Source organism: Scomber japonicus, chromosome 11 (assembly GCF_027409825.1).
Source record: "Scomber japonicus isolate fScoJap1 chromosome 11, fScoJap1.pri, whole genome shotgun sequence".
Classification (NCBI taxonomy): domain Eukaryota; kingdom Metazoa; phylum Chordata; class Actinopteri; order Scombriformes; family Scombridae; genus Scomber; species Scomber japonicus.
In genome coordinates this window covers 15,748,871-15,761,416 of record NC_070588.1, presented here as the reverse complement: position 1 = coordinate 15,761,416, position 12,546 = coordinate 15,748,871, and positions in this window count along the sequence as shown.

Genomic DNA, 12,546 nt, shown 5'->3' with positions numbered 1-12,546 from the left:
TTTAATTTTATACATATATATATGGCACTAAACTGTGATCATCTGTTTGTTGCATGCACATTTTAATTTGGGGTTTTATGCCAGGGTTTATGTTGTGCTTTAAGTACATTGCATTTCCCACAGAGAAAATGACTGGAGCACATATTCAGAATTCACTTCCTATTCAAAAATAAATGTTTGTGGAAAAAAAAGAACAGTGATGAAAATGGAAGATGTGCAGTGGGAATCACATCCATGTTTTCCCTGAAATCACTTGATACACTTCAAAGCTTAAGATGGGAGATTTCCTCAGAAAAGTGACATCTCTCTTTGGTGTCTACTGACAACAAAGAGACTGCTCATTTCACAGACTGTGAGAACTGTCTGAGGGTCCAACTGGTAAGCATCACTTAAATAAAACAAAAATGTGGCTTCTTGAATGTAATTTTGCATGTGAAATGCATGATTTTAGACTCTTTATAGTGGCCAATTGAATTAACAAAGCTGAGACAATTAGCACAGTTACTGTCACCATCCTGAAAGAATCAATAAATGCAATCTCCATAACATGATGTCAAGTTGCGGTTCATAATTTAATAATTTAATACAACTGACATTTTCTGTGAATGCAGACATTTTGACATGCCACTGCAGGGAGAGCACATCTGTAATTAATAACAATGATAATGACTGCTTTCCCTTGAGATTTATCAGTTCTAAGGTCCTGGTTTTGTGTATTGAGACTCCCTGTCATGGATTACTGAGGCACTTAAATGGAACACAGTTGATGTTAATGTTATTAGCTACACCTGTGCTTGTGATGACAAATAAAAATGCCTGCTGTGAGTCAGATAACCACCAACCTTTAGAAAAATGATTAACATTAATTTCTCAATTAAACTCACCGTGTAACAAACCTCTGTAATAGAACAAAACGTCTCTAGTCCCCAAACAATATAAATCTTCTCGTCTGTGCTGTTGTTCTGTAAAATGTTGTGACTTTGAGGATCTGTGTGGTTGCTAATGCAGTGTGCTCAAGTCACGTTTTTAATTTACAGGAAGTCAGTTGGTAATGTAAGTACAACCCACAGTTGTAGTGAATCTGTTCTTATTTAAAGGCCCGATTCAACAAAATAGCAGCCAAAAAACACAAACATTTTTAATTTGTGCTCAGTAAAGCATTGATAAATAACACCTGGAAAGCTCTAAATTTTTCCAGAAACAGTTTTCCGTGCACAGAAATCACAATTGACAACTTCATCTATTTTGTTCTTTTTGTAGAACACAATTCTCAGTTTTTCTTGAGTCCTCTATGGGTAAGAGGGAAAATATTTTTATTTATTTATATACTTCATTGAACATTATTTGAACCCCAATTCACATCCCCACATGTTTCAAGTGTTTTATATCAAATATATAAATGCTCTAAGTATGATTAAGTGAGAAAATATCTTTCATTGTGATTTAGGGGAGGTGACACACCATTCATAGGTTTATATGAAACCTAGAAACAGATGATCAAATTATGTCTGCAAAAAACGATTTTCTTAAAAGTACAGAACCTCCTACACATGTTTCCAGATCCAACACTGACACCACTGACATCACCTTACTTATTAAGTGTTACTGGTGTGATTATGTCTTCTTCAAAACACCAACACAACAATGTGTTAGTCTATCTTTAAATGCTTTTTGACCCTGATCTCATTCCAAAGCATATTTTTTCTTAGACCACCAGACACAAATATTTAATTCCATGTGTTAAATACGCTGAGTGATGTCCTAAAACAATTGGGTATTGTAAACAGTGGATGTTTGTCATATGAAGACATTGAAATTGAGACTGTTCTCCTCACAGCTCGGTTTTTAGCTCCACGGGTTTGTCAACAGCTGGCACAGCAAAGCAGAGGGGTTTACATGTCTCTATAGGCCTGTCAGACACACAGGACCCTCGTTTCACCTCCATAATACAAGTTATGAGCATGAAGTAAGACAGACTCTAATAAAGCCAATAAAAGCGGTGACCTCACAGTCCCTGGTGTCATCTGATAAACCACAGTAATCACGCTCCCCTTCATGTGTGATGAGAAGTGCCCTCATTAGCTTGGCGCTGCTCTTAAACATTTGCTAGTTAAATCCTGGGTTAGCAGCCTCGTCTGTAATCCCATTAACTTCATCAAGCTCAGCTCAGACTTAACTGTTGGAGAAAATGGGAGTGAGACCATTCAGGGGCTCATGGAGACAGAACTAATTCTGTCAAATTGTGTGCATCTTGAACACATTTTCAAAGTACACATAAGGATTTAAAAAATCCACATCAGGGTGAAGCTGTTTTTAAACCCATTTAGTAGATTTATGGAAATCCCATTAAAGGGTGACTGACTTGAGAGGGTGACTGAGTTGAGTTAGTGCTGAAGAAACTAGAAGATACAGCTGTTGTGACAAAAAGGACATTTTTCCTGTCTCACAGAGGCACAATCATAGACTTTGAGAGGAGGATGTATAGATAGATTTCTGTTCATCTGATTTATTATAGTGATTGATGAAAAGAAAAAGATGTATTAGCCTCAAAAATACAAAAAATGAAAAATAAAAAAAGCAGAGGATATCTTGATTGATAACTCAGACTGACAGAAGAAAATGGGCGCTTTGCATATTGTATTTATTGGCATGGCGTGATATTCTCAATCCTACAAGGTCATTTCAGTGGAGGACTCTGAACAGCATTATGCTGAATCAAATTGGAGACGGCGGTCTCATACATTTATGGAGACTAAAGCATCATTTAGATCTCAGTGGCTTTCTGTTTGCAGTGAATCACTATTTTCTCTGAAACATGCAAAGCAGAGAGGAAAACAGTTTTGTCTTCCATTTAACCTTGAATTTTGTGTGCAGTGCGCTTTGATAATGAATAATCGAGTGAACAGAGCTGCTGGGTTATTTGTGGATGATTTTAAAGCTGCTTACTTTGCTCATCACATTAAAATTAGAAACTAAAACCTTACCTTTCTCCATATAATGCCAAAACAATTAATTGAATGAATACTGAGAAGAATTTATTTAACACTTCCTAAACAAAACCTTTATTTTGATCCAAAATCCACCACATGCGATAGCCATAGATACCCTATAATATAAGAAGGATAAAACATGTTCTGGTGCTTGAACTATTTTTACTTATTTTTTAACAACAAAGTCAATAAAAACTGAAGATTACATGTGAGAAAAATAAGGAATCTATCATGATTACCACAAGAGTGTTCTCAGGGCTGGCTCAATAAAACTCATTGTACAATATGGGCCACCATGAAATGATCGACGGGGTAATGAAGAAGCTAATGAGGGGGATCAAGATGGCTACAGAGCCAATAAATCAGCACAACTGTGCCTACAATGATACCGGAGCAATCAGCAACACTGGTCAGTGCACGGGAAGCTGAGGGGGGAGGGGTGGGATGAGGGACTCAAGGGGGGGAGGGGGACAGATGAGGGGGTCGACACTGTGCTGCAAGTCAATGTCAAGAGCATGTTGATGATGTTTTATGGCTTCTGAAAGAGCACCGCTTCATTTTGTATGCACAATGTGAAAAAAAGACCTTTCTTAAATACCATTATGGCATACTATTAATGAAAAACGTATTAATGAATGCACATAAATATGATAATTATTGCAATTAATAAGAATCCCTGTTGACATCACTCCAGATAAAATCAATCCTCAGATCCCAGCTGAAGTGTCTGACAATCAATAAGGCTTTGCACTGATCAGCAGTTACTGAAGAAGATTCCCGCATGTAAGCATGTTGAAGTGAAAGGTCAATCAACACTCCAGTTCAGAGACGCCTTAAGAGGCACTTTGACAGCACGTACTGAAATCATTTCAAAAGAAATCATCTCCACACTGCGATCAGAAGACAATTTCACTGCTGTTGTCGTCTGTGAATCAATGTTCATGCATTATGAAACAGAGACAAACATCAAGACAGTTTTACCTCCAAATACTCAACTGTCATGATCAAGCAAAGTAAAAAGACATCAGCTTTGGTCTCTCATCTTGAGCAAAAGAATAAAAGCAAGAGCACTGTAGGATAAGGCTTGTGATATTCTACATTGTTGTTATTGTCAATATATCTCATGAAAGGCCCAGAAATCAGTAATACATCAGTCTGTCTCTCAGTACTTTATGAATTCCTGATCCTAGCTGTGTCCCTCAGCCCAAAGCCCCTTGTTGGTATTGAAGATATAAATCTTTAACAATCTTATACTGTAGTTGCAAGTACTTCCCTAAAACAGCTTGGCACTTAAGTTTATCACAAACATTACTCAAACAAGAGTAAAGAACCGATCAATACACATTTGGTGCCTTGGTGCAGTGGTTCCCTCAGGGTTTTCATACCCACAAAGGATCACAAGATGAATCAAATGTGTCACAACATGATTTTCAGGTTTGGAAATATGAGACAACAAATTCTGCAACAAAAAGTTATTGTTATTTTTCAGACTGTCTCTAATCTTTTATTTCTTCTTGTGAAATACTTAAATAATAATAATAATAAAGTGAGCTTTAATGTACCCTGCAAATCCAGTTTAGGGCAAACCTGTAAGGCAAAAGCTGAAGTGTGACTGAGTCATTACATGCATGTACACAGTTAGACAATGAAAACTTCACCATATTGACAATATTTTAAACATGTGTTTAAAAAGTAAATCTTTTGAAGTTATCTACAATTTTTAGTTTTTCTTCATTTACTAGCACATCAGGTTCACAGGAGTCAGTCTTCTTAGAGAGATAGAGTCACCCAGTCAGTTTCCTAGTACTGTGATCATAACAAACAGCATCATCTGCATACATTCATGTTTGAACTTCAGGACCAGCTAAAGGCATGTCATTTATATAGGCAACAGCAAGGAGCCTAATATGGAACCTTATTTGCAAAGTTTCAAGCATTTTCTTGAATTACAGGGAATGTGTTCGAAAGACTTATATATATATATATATATAAGTATATATATATATATATAAGTATATATATATATTATCAATATTTCTGTATTATGTATAAAATTAAATGTATAGTGTGACAGTCATGAATCTACAAGAGAAAATATATTCCGACTGCAGCTCCCATCATGTCTAGCAAGTTTCAGCTCATTGTGTAGCTGCCTGGCTGCATCTTTACTTTCACGCTCTCATGGTGCCATTTTCAGCCACAGTAGGCAGCTGTTTTCAGAGAAAAAGCTCACAAAATTCCAGTAATCTACCTGCTCTGCACTAAACAGAAAACAGACACAGTTAGCAACTAGATTGTGAACGTAGTGGTGCATTTAGCAGCTAAAGCCAGATATTTCCCGTGGGAGTTAACAGACACAAAATCAGAGCTAAAAGAGAATAAATATTGGACAAATGACAAATAAATGATAATGTATATAAGACTGATGAGATGATAATGATAAGACTTTCAACTTAAAGATGATATGATGATATGTAAATGTTCATACAACTTGTTTTCTCTGCCCTGAAGTGGCCAAAAAAACGGAAATAACTCCCAGCCCATGATGGCGGGTCAGTGTTTTCATGGAAGCTCCCTCCAGTTCCCCCCATGTCACCCAGTGAGTAAGCCTCTCAAGGTTGAGCTGCTACCCCCTCTGAAGCCCACTGAAAGCCACCACTATTACTACTCACCACTAATACTACCTCGCCACTTCCATGTTTACATGTGATGTTGGAGGTGGGACCTGTGTGCCTTATTTGTGCATCCCTCTTGTACAGTATGTCTATCAGTGACAAGGGGGTTGGTGGAACTGCATCTGAATCCATCCTTCCAGTGGAAGGTCATCACCTCCTCATTCAAGTCAAGGGTCATTTGCCTGAGGGCTTTCCTCCCCCTCCTCACACTGACAGAGAGAAATGCCTTCATAGTTCTCAGGAAGTCTGACTGGTTAGTCGTCTGCCATGGCGGTCGGACTCAGGGGGCCACTCTGTCTGTGCAGTGGCTCACTCACTGGATTTGTTATACAACCTGCATAAGTTATGAGGTGGTGAATCTCCTCTTCAGGGTGCACTCCACTAAGGGCATTGCATCCTGTACGGCACTTTTTAGGGGTGTCTCAGGAGTCATACCTCAGGGATATGACTGCTAGTTCAGTGTCTGATTCAGTATGTGGTACAGTGTCTGGAGATGCCTCGTCTGCACAAGACTGAGGGGTTAGTAAGAGTCCAGCTTACTGGTACAAATATCTTTTCTCAGGTACCAAGGCGGACACTCATGGGGTAAACCAACAGCGAACCCTATGAGAGGGCTCCGCATGTACTCATAACTTGAGTTATATCCAGGTGACTACTATTTGTTACAGGTTTAGGCACATTTAACAAAAGTTTGTACATTTACCCAAGAACTGTACTTTCATATTTTATAATTTTCATCATCATCTTTTATTTTTTCCTACTTAATACTTGCACTGTGCTGTATTTCAGAGAGAAATATTTAACTTTTTACTTTTCAGTATACTAACTTGACGATTGCAGTTAGTCTTTGCAGATTTTATACACAAAATTATGAACTTAATAGGTATGGTCCATTAATATAGATTATAATATAAAGACTGTCCAGCACTATGTCATATTGCATGAATTGTCCACATTTTGGCAAAAAAAAAAAAAAATCTAATGTTTTGTTATGTTGATGAATGTGTAATGATAATCAAATCATTTAATATACAGTTCTGCAAACTGAGACTTTTTACTTTTGACAATAAATGCACATTTTAACGATATTCCTGCTGTAAGGACTTTTACTTGTAGAAGAGTTTATTTATGATGTGGTACTGCTACCTTTACTTAAGAGAATAATCTGGCCATTTTTCCCACCACCAGCAAACAGTAAATGCCTACTAGAGACTACTGCTGACTTTCACCAGCAAGTGTATCATCAGTAAATAGAGAGGAATGGGCCACAGTATTAATATCAATAAAAGAAAATTCACATGGAAAACAGAATTGATCTGCACATACAGTAATAGGCGTACTGGTCTGAATAGACCTTCATGAATACTAATGTCAGCAAGCACTAATGGAGGAGACGTCCTGGAGCCTCCAGACGCAGCGGGGAGAGCTCAGGGGAGGGATTGGCAGAGCTGAGCTTGCTCGATGCATGTGCACATGCCCACTGGGGATTTGCCTCCACCAGTGCACTTGGCGATAGCTGAGTTGATACACCCCTATAATGCTATTAAATAGATGCACATCCCTGGTGTCAGGGCCAGATGCCATGCCCAGTCACCCTCCAATCAAGACCAAAAGCAAACAGACAAAGTATGATAGTATGTGGAGGCTGCCAACTGAAAATAATTAGTGCTTATCAGTATTTGTAGAAAGAACATGTTATATCTCATCAAGAGTACAACGAATACCCAGACCATTTATGAAAGAAATATCCTTTTCCCTAAAATTTGAATAACAATAGAGGCTATCTTTGCTGGGTGCTGCAGGCAGCTTGCATTGTGTCCTGTGTTTGATTTGGGACACAACCTGTGTATTTACATAATCTGAATTAAATGTAAATCAAGCTGTTTCATCTCTGTCTCCCTGGATTTGAGGGGTTAAAGCGTGTGCTCGAAAACAGCACCCCTCAGCAGGGGGAAACAGTCTTCATTGTTGAAAAATCTGGAGTTAAAGGCCTGGAGCATCTTCTTTTCAGCAACCTCTGCATTTTTCAAATTTAACCCTGATGCCCCCTGAAGGTAAAAAGGAGTAGCCAGTTTGTATTTACGATACAATTCACGTAAATGAGGCAGTTTGGCATTAATCCTTGCCTAATTAAATGCCAGTCTGCTGAGGCAGACTGCTAAGGGCCAAAGCGTAATACCTGTCGAATTATGGGAACAGCTGGAGCAGCCTGCCTGTCAGCAGATCAGCCACACATTATTATCCTGCTCATTTACAGAGAGGCTAAAAGGAGACTCCCAACTATTACATTAGCCGTCTTTATTTCTGTTGCTATTCTTTCCCAATTAAGCTCTGCCGTATGTGAGGACTCCACATCCGTGTGTGACTCATAATTTTGTGACATATGAAGTCTGTTGCTTGGTGTTGTAATTGGAAACAGCAAGTTCACTGATGATGCTTGTCATTTCTTAAACAGTGTGGATCATGTTCAGCACACAGGACACTGCAGTCTGTCTGAAAGCCTCTCATCCTGCCGCAGCAGCCAGAAAATGGGGATACCTCGCTATGCATTCATTAAAGAAAACCTCATCAAATTAACATTAAAACCATTATGGAATGAATAATGAATAATGCAGAGCTGTTTGCCAGGGGGAATTTTATTAATCAAACAATCAAAATGAAAAGGCTATATGTGGAGGTGAAAAAGAATGGAAAAATATCACTGTGATGCTTTGCTTATTTTCTCCCCTTTGATTTAACTTCAAATATGCAGAGCCATACTGTAGCATCATTCAGTTTCCAGCTTTGTAAATATGCAGCAGCAAGCCAAAAGTGTTGTTATTCGTGAATGCTGTGACCTACATAGGAACATTTACAATTCTCCCCTCTGTGATCAGCAGCTAATCAAGCTTGCCCTAGTTAGGTCCTATTGGGGAGCGCGAGTGTGTTGGCAGGGAAAAATTCAGCCTCTGTAAAAAAAAATGTAAAAATTAATTTAAGAGGGAGAATATTATTGACATTGATAACTTCTTATAGAAAACATGTCAACTCAAAACAACTCTTTGTGGTTTCTTCTTTTTGAAACACTTGTTTGTGTTCCTCAATAAACCTAAATTGCTTCTTCTATGTGATTCCTCTTAATTCTTCTATATTTTCAATTATGTTAGTGTGAATAGAGTCAGTCATCGCCATTTTAGACTTAGGTTTGCATGTAACGCCACCTGGTGGATAATTTGAGCTGGTGCATTTCGGCTGTGGGTCATATTTAGATTAAATGACTTCTGTACAGGCTGATGTAATGGTGCATCTTCTATCAATCAAATGTTGGAGCAGCATTTGGGTTGTTGTTTTTTTTTAAGAATTAAATCTTTGAGCAGTTTATCCTTAAGAATTATTAATGTCCTCTAATAATCCTCTAACTCAGTAGTAATCCACATAAACACAATTTCCAGTTATAACATAATACACAGTACCGCTGTATGATAAACAGCCACTGAGTGATAAACACAGTTGGAGCATGAAAATGGCAGCACAGAGGATCTGTCAGTCTGTTGCTCCACTCATAATACTGTGAGTGGATAGATTTTGAAGCATTTCCAGGCTTCATATTCAAATCGGTTCATTTGAATGAATGACCTGAAACCTGAGACTAATGCAGACTCAACAAGTCACTTTCAGTCAGTGACTATTAAAGACAGCAATTGTTAAGAATGACCACACATCATCACATGGTGCACTCAGGTATCAGTTGAAACACTGACAGCTAAGAGGTTTGCAGACTGATGTTTTACCAGCAGGATCAAAGGTGATCCATTTCATCTATGCTTTGTGTGGATACGAGCAAACAAATGGCAGCTCAGAGAGAGTCATACAAGGCGATATATGAAAGAAACACAAGGCAATATAAAAAAAGAAACATAAACAGGATTGTCAGAGGAATAAAAATACATAAGATTACAGTTAAAGTACACGATATGAATGCAGAGACCCAAATTTAATTTAATAAACAAACAGTGGTCTTGGGTTTCATCCTTTGCAGCCTGCACAGTGTCTGCCAATTTGTACATACATACATTCATACAGTCTTTTCTAGGTTACTTTCATAACACAAAAACATGTAGGCCTATATTTAATTTTGAAATGAAAAAACAGTCATTACTTGTACTTGTTAAACTGGATACACTGATATTTCATTGGCAATGTGATCAACTCTTCCACAAGGTGGCAGAATACACCACAAAAAATGTTTTGTTCACCAGCAGCAGCAAAATCTCATTAGATGACGTATCATGGCCTCAGTGCCTACATTCATATATATATACATGAGTTTTAGGTCAAATGTTTCATATGGAAGCTAAACTAAAGCACTGTCCTGTCCAAATAGCTGGTATAACATAGTGAAGACTTGAACTCATTTCGATAAATGCAACATAATAAAATATTGCATTGTTGTTTTCACTTAATATTCTTCACAGATTTGTGTTCATTTTCTGGTGAGGTCAGACTGGAGAATCAAAAGGAAGCAAAGATGGATTTTAAAGAGATATTAAAAGGTTTATTACAACAACTTATCAATTCAAATTTTATACAGAACTTTCACAAGTTACAAGTACACATTCAACACAATATCACGCCCCTTTTAGCAATTAAGCCAAGGAAAACAAATAACCAAAGCTTTCATAAACTTAGAGCCACCACTCAAGTTGAAACAACTTGTTTAATGATATTTATCTGACTGAGACATTATCGAATTAACAGTTAAATTCTCGCAGAGAATTATTATCTCATGCAGATAGCACATAACAGTAAATAAATAAAAATATTTCAAGAAAACAATGTTAGCATCTTGTAAAACTACACAGTAGTAAGCCAGTACGGACTAAGAGAAAAGGCAAAATTGACTTCATGGCATGATTTGCTTCCTATGATTATTTCAATGAAGAAATGCTCACAATTCTTACAAGTAGTAGTGTTTCCTCTAATATACAACCTCTTCAGGTTACTTGCTGAACAGCGGAGCAGCATGTGTCACATCTGAATGCTTTAATTTTACATGACATGTCACTGAGAGGCCTATCGTAATGATTGAAAGAATCAGTTTGTAACTGCTAACAGAGTTCGTGTGATCAACAGGGCTCAGCTACAGGATCCAGACTATCCTATAAAAAACCAAAGTACATAACACCTAGAAAGATCACATACAATGTATCATTTTTGTTATTTACAATCTTTTCTAAAAATGTCATCTAGAATTGCAATTGATGAAAACAGCATTATGTCCCTAAGTGTTCTGCATAAAGCCATAAACAGTCACGTATAAAAGCAAAGACAGTACACAAAGCAAGATATTTCATCTACTGAGCAATTATGTTCATGAGACCCCTTAATCTGAGTAAACCGCCATCAAATCAAGCTAATTGGCTTTAAAAATGTACGGAAGTAATTCATAGAAAAACATTAATGGCACTGAATTAAGTCAACGTCACCATGATTGAGTAATGTAAAAAGTACTGCAATCACTGCTTCAGAAACAATCAGACTACAGATGGAATGTTAATGAAATAACACACATTTCTAAAAGACTATTTTACAGGCAGAGGTAAGCTCAAACATTCAAACTGCACGATGCAACTACAGCTGATCTCAATCACAGAAAAGTTGTCAAATTTAAAATCAGACTCAGCCATTTACATTTGTGTAATGTGACAGTATTCAAATCTACTTCTAAAAAGCTGCCAGTACTTTAACGTGTGGACTGTCGAACTCTAAACAGATAAATCAGTCATCTCTCAAAAAATGTGCAAAATTGAAAATGCAAATTATTAAAAAAAGTAACAGCTCTTTATGTCACGTCATCATAAAGATAGTGCTTCTTAAAAGTCATGAAAACAGAAACAAGCAAAACAAATCACAAAATGCGCCACAACACACTTTGGTAAGATCTCTAAACAATTCACGGATCAACCTGCAGGCTGATCGCTGTCAAATAAAAAAATATATAAGATTAATAAATAAGTCACACATAAATACAAAAACATTTTGTGTTTTACATCTTCACGTCACACTTAAAGTGCCTGTTCTTTTGTCTTCATCAATTCCAGAGAAAACATTGCATTTTTAAAAAGCATTGCCTATGGAGGACAAAATGGACCAAACAAATGAAGCAATAAAGAATAAATTAAAAAACGGTCCAAAGTGAAGCTGAGAGAGAATCCCTTTCCTCTGTCTGTGAGAGAGATTGAAGAGGCAACGGCGCTCCAGTGATGAAACCCGGCACAGTTTGGGATGATCAACTCCCCGAAGGCTGGGTGGCGCCCCTCCGTGGCAGGCTCTCCTCTGTGCTCTCGTTTGATGTGGTGGTGGCTGCTGCTGCGGCGCTGGACGGGGCGGAGACGGCCGGGGTTGTGGAGGAGGAGCTGACCCCGTTGGAGGTGCTGATGGAGCTGTGCTGGATGGCCTCGCTCTGGGGGCTGCCGGGGACAGACATCTCCTCGCAGCTCTCCTCTTTGTCAGAAACTGTATCGGAAAAGAAGAGAAAAAAGCAGCTGTAACGTTTTCTGTTTCCTGCTGTTGTTTTAATTACCAGCATTTACCTGCTGTAATCCAGAAAGGCTCAGGAAATGGTTCGTCACGTAATCGAATGTAAAACAGCTATTTGCATGTGGTGTGTGCAAATCATTTCATTAATCCCCATAATGCCACTTCTGCACCCCTTCCTTTAATTAAAGCTCCAATGTCAATTTAAACCCACATCATAAGGATACATTACATTCTGGGGCATGTGGCAGTGTTTCCCATCCCTAACTGCATTCTCATTTGTTTTTTGTTACCTTGCCAACTACTGCAGCGACAGATGATTACAGCACCTGATTTTAATGATGCTCACACTGGAGAGTAGGGAA